This window comes from Coptis chinensis, chromosome 9, assembly GCF_015680905.1.
Source record: "Coptis chinensis isolate HL-2020 chromosome 9, ASM1568090v1, whole genome shotgun sequence".
NCBI classification, from domain to species: Eukaryota; Viridiplantae; Streptophyta; class Magnoliopsida; order Ranunculales; family Ranunculaceae; genus Coptis; species Coptis chinensis.
Genome location: NC_141464.1, coordinates 29,584,423 through 29,597,722, shown reverse-complemented (window position 1 = coordinate 29,597,722; position 13,300 = coordinate 29,584,423). Strand labels below are relative to the sequence as shown.

Sequence of the window (13,300 nt, the reverse complement as noted above, 5' to 3'; positions counted from 1 at the left end):
TAATAAAAAAAAAACTTCCATTAATTTTTTGAGTGCACTAAGAAAACAAATTTCAAATTCCTTTTCATAAATTAAAAGGTAAGACTCATAAATTAAACTGGAGGGGTCCGAACATAGCTAAAACTCATTCTCATTCGCTTCCGACTGAAACACCCCATTTTCCTGGATGAACTAAATAATATCGAGTCGAACACCGTCAAGTTCATCTTGCGTGTATGTCTCCTTTAGTTCTAAATTTGTTATCTGGATGAGTCAAAGCACAACACTAACAGATTGATTGACCGCATCTTTCTTAGTCTTACACTTGCAGAGTGGAATGTATTAAACAAACAATCATCTACTACCTAATTCTAAATTGTAATTGTAATTGTAATCTAGAGGGAACTGGGAAGGAACCAAAAATATTTAGGAATAAATATTTCGAAAATAACACATACTTAGAAAGCGCAAAACATACAAAACTATGGCTCAGTCAGGCACAATCACGAACATGATGTGATATTGATGGTAAATCCAGGAGGTTGATAATGAACCGAAGTTTAGCTTGACTTTGATTGGAAAAGTAAAGATTTCTTCGAAAATCTCAATGTATTTTTTCGGTCAGTAATGTTTTTACGCCATAACTTCATCCGCCATATTCATGGTGAGTTTATCGAGGATGGAGAAGTATATATTTTCACCACGTGGCATGAAATTTGTGTACGCTTATTGGAGCATTTTAAGAAAACTTAGAAGCAGGGGGTTTTCCTTTTTTCAGAAACACAGAGCGGCAAAGGACCATAAGTTTTGTCCTCAGCTTACCAAATGCAGCCTTACATATCATATATAAGTTAGTAGAGATTCATCTATGAGTTTGAGAGAACAACACGTAACATTCAACTTTGCTAGAGGCAGACATTTTCACTTGACAAAACCTCAGATAATCATGGAGTCATGGAGAGATGACAGAGTAACTTAGTTGTAGAGACCCAGAGGACAAATAGAGAAGAACGGACACATACCTATTGCACTGCGACCGTGATGCATAGTTGTGGTTGCTGCAGTTTGTGCACATCCAATCTCCATCACGCCATTGCTTTGCTCTAACACGAGAAAAAGATGCATCACAAAATCAAAATTTTGAAATATACATGCCCGCATTACAGATTTAGAAATTAAACGTAAAATACCTATCACACTTCTTCTATATGAGTCTACAAACAATACAATTGTGTAAAACTTTAACAAATTGGGAAGGCTGCATAATGGAAATTGTTTCATGCACCGCAACACTTTGAGCCTAGGTAATTCAAATGATTGAACGATTATTTTTGAGCCAGTTCTGCCGCACATGTAATAATCAAGCAAGAGATTTAGCTATCAGTAATGTGGTAAGACTATTGATTATTGACAACATTTAGATCCTCTACAACTAACTTCTCAGGACTCGCGTGTACTTATTCCTTCACATTTGATTGATTTTCTTCTCCTTAATTATGGTGTTGTTTGTGGAACTGTGGTGCTGATAATTGGTAATCCAAGTTAACATAAAGCCAAAAAGTTTCATTGGCGGAGTTTAGAGCAGTGAGCTAGCGACTCCTTTACAGTACTAAAAGGTGTGAAGTTCTCATATAAGCAAGTGACAAACTAACAACAATTTCAAATAACCTAAGCCCACCTTTCCGACCAAAGAGAACCATCCGAAAATATAGCATTTATCCCTAAAACATAAACCAGTACATATAGTAGCCTTCCAAATGGCTTATTTGGGCGATTGAAGTTCATGATTGCTCCCAGAGAGCCTCACAGACTCACGAGTCATATCCATTCTACTAATGATGTCACCACCTTTTACTACAGCCATTGAATTTGAATAAACTTAATGCAATTAGATATAAAAGCAGTAAGATAGATGAGCATAACTTTTTGTGGCTCCCACAAACTTAAAAGTTAAAGTACTGATCGAGTTAAAATTTTTATAATTACTCTTTGGATAGCACGTCCAATAAATTGGTCGCAGAAAATAAAAAGTGAAAAAAGATTCCTAGATGTTTGTTTCTTTTATTGTGTTGATTGGTAAAAAATGAGTGAAAAGCCAAAAACAAAGAAACAGAAAACCCAATATTACCCTTTTCCAAGAAGTGTAGGCACCGTGTGAGCCGTGGTAATCGCACTTGACCTTGTGAGTTCCAAGGTGTTATGGAGCTTCCATTCTGCGGTATGGGTAAAGTCCAGATGTCGATCATTGCGGGATGCCCAATATGCTCATAGCCCCGGTATGAAGGTCTGTTGATTTGTCTATACTTCCGAAATAAAGTATGTAAGAGAAACAGTCTAATTCCACAAGATATAGTTTAACGTGCATTGGTAAATGATTATCTTGTACACTACATACCAGAAAATGATTGTTTATATCTCTCGTGATTCAACCTCTTGTTTTCCCATTCACCACAAAATTCCTCGATGCTAATCACTTTGTCCCATGACCTTTACAACATGAAAAAACAATATAAATAAATTCCATGAGAGAATTGTATATTGGAAGTATAGTGGTTTCGTTCGGTATCTACACAACAGTTTTGTGATATAAAACTAGAAATATCATTAAAAAAAAAAGAAGAGACAGAAAAAAGAATGGGATGTATTGCACTTACTTGGAAACATTCTTGACAAAATTTGTGTTCACCATGGAAGAGGTTGTACCTGACGGTAAAGAAGCATTGCATTTTTACACCGCCAAAATAACAAGATGGTATAAGAAAATATAAATCAAGAGAGCACCTTGTGGAATTTGGTACAACTTGGAATAAGATGAACAGTGTTGTTTAGAATTCTAATACGTTTATGTGGATAATATTACCTCTCCACGAGAGGAATAGTTAATGGAAACCACAATTGCATATCCAATCGCCATCGCCATCCGCTAGGAATCGCAGCCAATTAGTATTGTTTATATGAGAAAATCTTGAACTCTTGCTTCCACCACCTAACGGCCGGTAGCACCGGTTTGAAGTCTATACCGATCGGCACCTCCAAGCGACCAAGTAGAATTCAATGGAAGTGGATCGCTGAAAAGCGAGAACTAGGTGTCATTCCCATATTCATCCTTAATCCTCCCACCGGTGCTCCTTGTGCCCCTGGAAAAATAATGTGCATAAGATTGAAGAGAAGCTCCGGGCATTGCAATTACGAGCATTGCTTTGCTACCTCCTTGGGTTGACCGCACTTTTGCACTTTTCTCTTGACGATAATTGTTGTTACTGCAACCTATTGATCCCATTGGCAAAAACAAACCCAACAACGCACATCCAAATAATAAATACGCACACACCCCAAACCACAAAAAACACACACCACCACTCAACCCAATTGTTTACAAGTTCCCAAAAATTGATAAGTAAAACAACAACAACAACAACATGAACTAGACTTAGCATCTCATTCGATTATATATTAAGGTAAGGATGAATGATGTGTCACCTGAGCAGATCCAATCACTTATGTGAGGTAGCCATTTCGAATCAGCAGGGGTTTTGTTGTCGACTAGAATTCGAGGCTGCTTACAACCACTATAAGAAAAAATGCTTTATATCACTGTTAAAAACAGTGACAAAAAGTTTTTTGTCACTGTTTTTTTTTTCCAAAACTATGACGGAGTGGGGGTCATTTTTTTCCCCCAAAACCGTCCCAAATATTCTTTGAAGAATAGTCACAAATAGTTAAAAACCATCAGAATACAACCATCTTTTAGTGACGTGTTTTCCTGAAATAGTGATAAATGTTATCCATAACAGTCATCAAAAGTAACACTTTTATATCTGTTTCCACAAAACCGTGACAAATGGTTATAATTTTTACAAAAAAATAAATAAAAACAAAAACATTCACTGAATTGGTTTTGCACTCCATATCTTTACTGAATGCCTGTACACCTTAAAGAAATTTTTTAACAAACATAATCCATTAAATTTCCAAATAGCATTCACAAACACTAATTCCATTGAACCAATGGAATCCAAGCTAGACTTAGATAACTATTACATGTATTTAAATAAAAATCAAAATGAAACATCTCAAAAGTTAAAAAAAATAAATCATCCCAGCCCGCCGGAGTCGTCATGTGAATTTAAACACATTTATCGTTCGTTTTGAGCGTAGTCTGCAACACGTTCTTGGACGAAGCCAACAAAATCGTATCCTTGCATCTCACCAACCAAATAATACAGTCCTAAATTATGCAAGAAAACCAAAATAAATAATATAATTAAGTAATCAAAGCAAATACTGACTAATAAGGCATTAAGACTTTGCAAAGAAGATGTCTTTGAGGCTGCCTAGTGGACCTTGTAATATACTGGCACTACAATACAACTCAACAAAGTATACAGATATGATCGATCGGCCTCAATATTCAAAGAATAGCAAACCAAGAGGAGCACCACTAACCTTGCAAACTTGGACATAAGTAGCCTAAGTTACTTTTTTCAAATTCAACTATCCAAGGGGTATCTTAGAATTTGTTCATCAATTGGGTTGCAACATTGTATGCAGTCTTGAGGATCACTGAACAGACCTAAGAATGTCAACCACTTTGTCCCACCCATGACATTGTTTCTCCCTTTTTCACGTACAAAGTTTTCCCCTTATTGAGAGCACCAACCTTTATAGTAAGTCTAAGGAGTATTCCTCACACTCTCCATGTGACATTTTCCACCTTATGTAAACATATTGATTCCAACTATGACTAGAATAAACAAATTTCATATAATACTATAATGAATTGCAATAGTACATTTAATCCTACCTTTCATGTCGTACAAAACATAAGATCAACTTATTTGAATAGCTACTAAACTAAAAGTCAGCCTTCACAAAATATGAAATTCACCTTCAAGATAACATTGTTTAGAAGATCAGTGTATGCACCCCCATGTGCACACCCATAGACACCATGTATGCAACACCCCACAGGCGAGAGAGAGAGAGTTAGGAAGAGGAGGGGGAGGGGGATTAATTGGAAGACTCTAATCAAACATTGCATGTCATAATGTAGTGTTAGGTTCTCTCTCTTTTTAAAACTAACATGCTAAATGTTGACCCTCAACAAGTAAGGTTAATAATACAGACAAGTGTTAATAAGTGGACATATTGAACAAGTATCATGACCACAATTGTTTGGAGTGAAAAGATGGGATTAGTGTTAATAATGACTAACCTTCTCTATCCAATCCTGAGATAATTTCAGTTCCACATTTTACGACTTCTTTATCTTCTTTCTCAACACAGGTTCTGTCAACAAGTAATGTAGTTGAGCTTTAGAAGCAAACGCAACAAATAAATAAGTAAAAAAAAAAACATTTCAAATTAACCTAGAGAAAGAAAAACATACCTCAAATTTTAAAACACTCTTACACATAAGGTGTGCCTCACATATATGAGATGTATGCAAAGTAATAAGGTATGGACATTAGAGAATGCGCAGAAGCCAAATTACGAGTAAGTAACAAGACCTGAGCTGAGCTGATGGAGTTTTGGGTAGCAGACTCAAGTTTATGAGCTGATGGAGTTTCAGCTTGACATAATGTTTGGCCTCCAACATGCAAAGAATGCTACATTACGAAATCAATGAAAAAAAATAAAAATAAGAGAATCAATACACTCAAAGCAGGAAAAAGGCTGACCTGATGCCAAACTGTGTGACAAATATTGAAGTGAATAATATTTTGGAAGAGTGAAGACTTGAAGGATGACAAATTTGAATTGGGGGTTTCACAGTTCACACTAACAGATTAATGGATATTAATTAAGTGAAGACTTGTGTAAATCTGACTTAATTTTGATTCCTTATAGGGGTACACACTATAGCCAGTACATCTATTGACAATAGTGATCAGTAAATCTGAATAGCAACATATATAGAACGGTGGGTCTACTTGAACTGAAAACATAATACCAAAAATCACATGTGAGCATTTGATCAAATATTTAATACACACAAACCCATTAGCTACAAAGGAGTATAGATAAAAATCAGAGAACAATGTATCAAAATACCCTCCACTTAAAACACATACACACCCAATTATAATTGTATATTACATTTGATTATACTCAACTCAGGAACTATTGTTTGAATGGCCCAAATAGTATAACAATTTATAATCGTGCCTGTTGCTAAAGGAGCAAACTTTGTGCAGCAAATCAACAAGAAATAGGAAATTACCTTCTGAATATGTTTTCCTCGCAGTATTTCTCGTGTCTTTCTTCTGAATAGTCGTCTTCAATTCGAGTTTGAGTGTTTTGAAAGAAGAAGTTACAGAAAATAAGAAAACGAAGATGAGAGGATCGATAAGAAGATATGTGAAGATGGATGGGAGATCCAGGAACAGAACAAATGAAGGAGATGAAATTAAACTGTAAGACGTATCGGGACATCGGGTTGATTATTCTTCAACATCTGGCCCTGATGAAGAGCATGAGTTCAATTACCACCGAAATTTGAAGCCCCACCCCGATATTCGAAGCTCAAATCACAATCGACTTTGATAGATATTGATAATTCGAACCCGTAATAGTAGGAAAGAGGGAGAGCTTTTTTTAACGAAGTGGAAGTGAAGATAGCGAAGAGAAAGCTTTGTCTTTTGAGTTTTGAATGAAGAAGATGAGAACTGTGAGAGAGTGGTCGGTTTAGACTTTAGGGCATCTCCAATGGGGAGTGTAAACCGTATAGAGTGGAAATTTTACACTCCAAATATCATAAAACTCTCTCCAATGTGGTGCTATACCGTAAGTAATAGTGTATTAGCTAATAGAGAGGGTGGGGAATTCCCCCTCTCCCTATTAGTTAATAAAAAACCCGGGCGACACTCGAACTGACGTTTGAGTGAAATAATTTTCGGACGTCACTTGGAGTAACGTCCCTTTCTAATTCTAAAGTAATTTTTTAACTCGGACGTCACTCCAAGTGATGTCCCAGTTTAAATTAAAGAGGGACGTCACTTGGAGTGACGTCCGAGTTTAAAATCTATTTTTTTTTACACTCTTCCATTGGAGAGTATAAAGTGTGGATATTTATAAGCTATACAATACTATATAATTAGAGGTGTAAAATCCTAATGGCACCTACGTGGAGCCTAGGTGGAGGTGTAATTTTACACCCCCCATTGGAGATGCCCTTAGATAAAGAAATTGATTTTCACGGCCTACTTTCTATTTTTTTTTTTGGCAAAATAACTTCACTACCCTTGTAACAATGATGAGAAAATGAGAAATACCACCACTAGTAATTTCTGGTCTATACAAACAGTGACAAATTGTGGCCTGGGTCACTATGCACGTTCTTTAGAAAAATAACATTTGTGACTATTTCGAAAATGCACGTCATCAAAAACATTTTGAAACAGTCACAAAAACTTTTTTCTGCTATTTGTGACTGTTTCAAACATAACAGTCACAAATAACATTTTAAAACAGTCACAAAAGCCATTTTTTGTACTAGTGAACGGTTGCAAAAGGATCTGAACGCGTAGTTTCTGTTTGTGCAGCTTCCACACTCCCAATCCCCTTCTCTCCCTTCACCCATCTCTCTCTCTCTCTCTCTCTCTCTCTCTCTCTCTCTCTCTCTCTCTCTCTCTCTCTCTTCTTTGCAATTTGAGGTAACACAATTTGAATGAGAGAGAGGAAGACCACGGACGTCTGTAGTGACGGTGGGTTTTCTCACTGTTGCGGGAATCCTAAGAGTCGTAGAACTGTAGAAGTTGTGGGGAGAGACCGAGAGAATAGCGGGAATCCAATTTGAATGAGTTTAAATCTTGTGTATTTTTTTTTTTTTCGCGTATTTGACTATTTGGCATAAAGTCATAAACCACGGTAGAAAGTGGAAAATTTATATACCAATCGTTTATGTTTAAGGTAGTGGGGATGTGGAGTACTCTCATGCTTAAAAAAAAAACTAACCATGGTATATGGCCCAACTTATCCCACAGTTTTCATGTAACTGTGGCATATACTAGTAAACCAATGACTAAAGAAATTTCCGCCGTGGTATATAAGTATTTCCCACGGTTTTTGGAAGAACCGTGGTATAAACGTTCTTATTGACCGTGGTATATGTGTCATTCTGTAGTAGTAAGGTATATTATCAGACCGAGTTACTACCATAAACTATTTCTAAAACCTAGGACTCTTATTTAACTATTACGGCACCCAAGACAAACAAATTTAAACTACGAGTAAGAAAAATACCTCCCTTAGTTTCGTTGTGTACGTTCTCCAACACTGGTACACTTGCACAAGCACGGTTCTGGGTTCCTCACAGCAATTGAAACTAGCCTGAAAAAAATTAGATGCCGCAGTATATAAGTCGAGGGGCGTGCGCGCTCTGTACTAAACTCGCAGAAACCAAGAAATAGTGCGGGTGCGCTTTATGAAAGGCAAACTAGGTCGCGGACGCGCTCTAAGTTCCTCACAGGTGGGTTTCAAAAATTTTAGGAAACTTATCACAGAGGTCAGGAACTTGTTTCTATGATCTTATGCAGGAAATACGAAACATAAACTTAAATTAACAATATGACTAATTTTAACTACGAAAAATCATGAAATACGAAAAACAGTGTTTTAACGTTCAATTATGCCACTACAATCCCCGACAGCGGCACCAAAAACTTGATAGAGATTTAACCAACCTAAATTAATAGGTTAATTAACTCCTATTACTATTACTACTTGCAAGCGCACAAGGTTTATTGTAGTAGGTGTGCGAGAACAAGGTCGAATCCACAGGGATTGTAATCTAGGAATAACTGAATGCTTAAAATACTATTTAACCTAATCTGAATATAATGGTGGTTGATTTGAAAGAGTGGTTTAAAAACTAAGATTGTAATTATACTCTAAAAATTATAAAACTTGTATTAACTTATGAATGGTGGAAATACTAAGGCATTTGATTCCACCCTAGACTCTTATATATTCTCTTAATTCACTGTTTTAAAGTTCTCAATTAAGTACGAGTAGCATAAGGGAAAGGAAACCCTAGCTTCCTTGAATATGTGTTCGTTTAATCCCTAATATGCATCTATACATGAAGTCAAATTGAATTTCAGCATGTAAACATATGATTCCCTAGCAAGAGTTGTCTTCTACAGAAAAGCTCATATACCACTGTTATTTACAGTGGTAAAAAGCCTTTAGCCACTGTTTTCATACCGTGGTAACAACCACCGTGACAAATACTTCTAAAAAACCGTGGGGAAAAGTACCCTTATATACCACGGTTTTAAGTAAAACAGATGGTATTAGGATTTACAAAACGTGGTTAATAGTCCTAAAAGTTTGGTCTTATATTTACAAACCGTGGGAAATAGTGATGATATATACGACGGTTGGATACAAACCGTAGGTTATATAAACTGATTATACCTCGTGGGTTATAATAAATTGGTTCTTATACCCGTGGTTTTATCAAACCGTTTTTTATTTTTTTTTTTTAAAACCCTAATTATTTGATTCTAATCATATTCATTCAACCTGCAACCTGCCCATTTTCACCATATATATCCACACTGAATTTAAAAACACATTACTCAAATAAACAATTCATAGTGCAACACAAACAAAATAAATAAATTTACACATCTAACACAAAGACATTGAATTGCTAAAAGAATTTTGAACTTTTTTGGAGTCATCAATAATGAAAGAAACATCCAAATTTACTTGTTATATCAAAATAATAATGACCTAACTTGTTGCATCAATAAAATAAACAATCTATTTGTTCTATCTAAAATATCAACAAAAAAAAAAATGGTGAGACCAAGCACCACACCTTAATTGGAAAGGGTCAAAACCTAGCTAAGACTCGATGCTTGGCTCGAACGCTCCATTATGCTGGATGAATCTAAGAATTTCAAGTCGAACAACATCAAGTTCCTCTTATGTGTATGTATCTTTAAGGGATAGATTTGTCATCTGCACGATCAAAGATAAAAAAGTATATAATAACTAAATAATGAAGAGTAACACAAAATAGAGAATGCTAGTGTATGACGAATTATACCTTATTTTCAAAAGAATTATCTGAACAAGTTTCCATTATTTCTCTCATAAACTTCATTACGTAATACCCACACTCTTTACTACTAGGTTGGTATGGGCCCTAAGTACAAACATGGAAAATATTCATAAGCATATATTTTTCCAAACACATAGTATGTATGCATAAGAATTTGTTTATTACCATAATCTTCTCCCACTTCACTGGACCTTGACTTCCTTTCCCTTCAAGTCTTTCTATTTTCATGACCGCACTTCAAAATAAGATCAATGTAAAACCTAATTAGCAAGTAAAAGATAAGTACGTAATGATCTAATTATTTCATATACATACACAACCATGAAAAACCTGTTAAAATAGATATCCATATCATTAGATGGTAGATTATGCATCGAATCCAACCAATTAAAAGTCATCCGCGATAAATTAATAGCAATCAAAACCCAATGTCCACTACAAAAAGATCAAAGGCATGTGTGGTTAAAAAAGAAAAATTAGGCATTAAAACTATAATATACATTCCAATGAAAATGATAAAACATGGATAGTATTAAAAATATAAGACAATATCCTTACCCTGGATTATAAGGGATAAGAACAACTCTTTTTCCACTTGTATTCTGCAAGCTCTCCCAATAATTTGAGTTTTCTCATTCCCATTAGCTCTTGTGAAAGATAAAGGGTTTACAAATCCGACGACATCACGACAACTCACAAATTCGTCATAAAGAATCCTAGAGAAAGAAAAATAAAGCAATCATAATTACTAAAACTAAATATGAATATCTAAGATTTACGATAGCACTAACAATGAAATTTTGCAGATATTCTAACCTCATGTATACCACCAAAATAGCAGCATCTAACCAACCCATGTTACATACATCCATTATATCGCTTTTCTCCATAATGAAACTATCTATATTATCTCCAAACAATTCTCCTCCTACTGGAAAATGTATCGAACCTTGGTCCCCGAAAGCCATATATTGAGGAATCCCACAAACGAATCTATTGCACCTTGATTATGACTATCACTAGCTAGTTTGATTTTTACTTCCCTAAATTAAAAATTCAGAACAACCAATTATTAAAAGAGAAGCCAAATTCAGAAATCGATCATATAACTTCATATTAAAGAATCTTGTTATTTACCTCAATGTCGTCTTTATAATAGACATGGTCCTTTGGCCAAGGAACTTGTGTGCCAAGAGCATCTGCGACATATCTAAGCTCCTCATTCACTTGTATAGGAAGAGCAAGACGGCCAGCTTCCTCAGAAACAAGCGATACAACCGCAACACGAACATTATTGAGTCCCAAAGGGTAACCGTGAATTTCTTTTCATTTATTTCTCTCCTATACCAAGTGATAAGCACCCAAAACTGTAATATTAAACCCCGAGAGACATAGCATTTTGGTCGATTATGTGTTTAATAATCATGTAATAATTATATTTTCGTACTTTTACAGGTTTCCACATTTAAAATAAATATAATGATAAAACATGCATCGAAATCGCACGGAATACCGAATATTTGAAGTTTCCCACTCAACCCCAATGAAGCCCAATGAGCGACTAGAGCCGAAGTTTCCAAAAGAACAAAACCAAGTCGCGAACGGGTCCACATATAAAGAAGCAGCAAACTTCCGAAGCTCAAATCTGATAAATCTGGGTGCCGACGTTGGCTAGTGAACTGCCAGAGCGACTAGGGCGACAAACTCTATGCAAAGACAAAAAGTTGTAAAAACGCCAAAATCGGTGTCGCCACTGGACATACTAAGTGGACCCACTTGGCGGGGCCAAAAGGCATGACGAGTCAGCATAGGCAGGTGGCAAGAGATGGTCACAAAATTGTGCCACCTTGCAATGAGAGAAGACACATACCTGTTCAAAGATGGAAATGAAATTGAGCAAAGGGATAAATACAAAGCACAAAAGGACAAAACATTAAATGAAGTTTTGTTTCGTAAACAAAACTTTGGTTTAAAGGAAGTCACGTGAAAACAAAACTTTGAATATCAAAGTTTTGAATGTCTCAAATGGAGAAACGGCCAAAACTCAATTAAACCCTTCTCCAGTCTCCAGCCTATATATATGAGGGGGTAGCCTTCATATATTTTCCTTCAGCATTTTATGCTCTAGCTTCCGCTTAGCAGTAGTTAGTTTTAATTCAGCACTTACATTCCGTCATTTTCATTCCAGCAAGCTTAAATATTGTAAGTCATTTTACCCTTAATAACAGTCATTTCTTTTCTAGTTTAATTCCTGTCATGCATTTATTTACTTAATGTCTACAGCAAGTTTTATTATTCTTTCAATGACCATGAGCTAATCCCCCCCCTCAGGGGGAGGGTTATGCTGCTCGAGTGAGAATCCGGATTGACTCGTTAATATTCTAGAATCGCTACTTAGGAATTAGGCATAGATTAGACATCCGGTCCCAAAATGATTGAGACTGTACAAATTTGGAGTGATGATGCTCCAGAATAGTCTCGGGCGCAACCCAAAATGTCTCGCGCGCGACTCTATGGTGTCAGACAGCTCTCCAATTTGTCCAGCTGATGTGGAATCGAGCCAAGAGCTGAAATGATATTCCAGAGATGAAATATTAGTTCAACTCCTTATGCTAGTGTGAAGCGGCTCAGAGATGTGGGCATGCTCTAGGGATCAATACTCGACGTCGTCTCCGAACACGAGACGAATTAGAGATGTAGTGATGTGGTAATATAAACTGTTAAAAAATGATTCTTGCATGAGTATGATTAACTCTCTCCCTGTTTTTCTATTTTTGTTTACCTACATATAATCGCCGTAGTAATTTACATTATTTGCATTACCGTTAATTTAATTAAAACCAACTAAAAAACCTAAAATCCTACTCACCAAGAGTTGTAATTCCAGTTGTGAACCTTTTCTGAGCCCCAAGGTTTGGACGATCCCTTACTCGACCTATCCTACCAAACCCACGTGAGTAAGGTAACTTGACTAAAATGTACGACTATACGGACGTTGGACTTTGGACTTTGGACTTTGGACTTGGGTCTTTGGACTTCGGACTTTGGACTGTGGAGCTCGGACTTAAGAAAATAAGTAACTGAAAACAATAAACATTATATAAAGAGCGTTTTATCAAATGGCGCCGCTGCACGCCGAAGGACTCTGGACTTAACGTAATAACTGGAACACATCACGTAATAACTGGACTTAACGTAATAACGTAATAACTTTTTCTACTAACAAATATCTGTGAACCAAGTTTT

General features: G+C 36.0%; 1 long non-coding RNA gene and 1 pseudogene across 1 annotated transcript; both read right to left on the bottom strand.

Annotated features, from left to right (window-relative positions):
- Window positions 1-252: 252 nt before the first annotated feature.
- Window positions 253-7,700, bottom strand: LOC147475484 (uncharacterized; annotated as a pseudogene).
- LOC147475485 (uncharacterized) lies at window positions 3,919-6,484 on the bottom strand. The gene is made up of 4 exons (XR_015208187.1): window positions 6,203-6,484; window positions 5,369-5,588; window positions 5,195-5,268; window positions 3,919-4,207 (listed from the first exon to the last, which is right to left on the bottom strand). It is a non-coding gene; the product is annotated as an uncharacterized LOC147475485 (long non-coding RNA).
- Window positions 7,701-13,300: the final 5,600 nt, after the last annotated feature.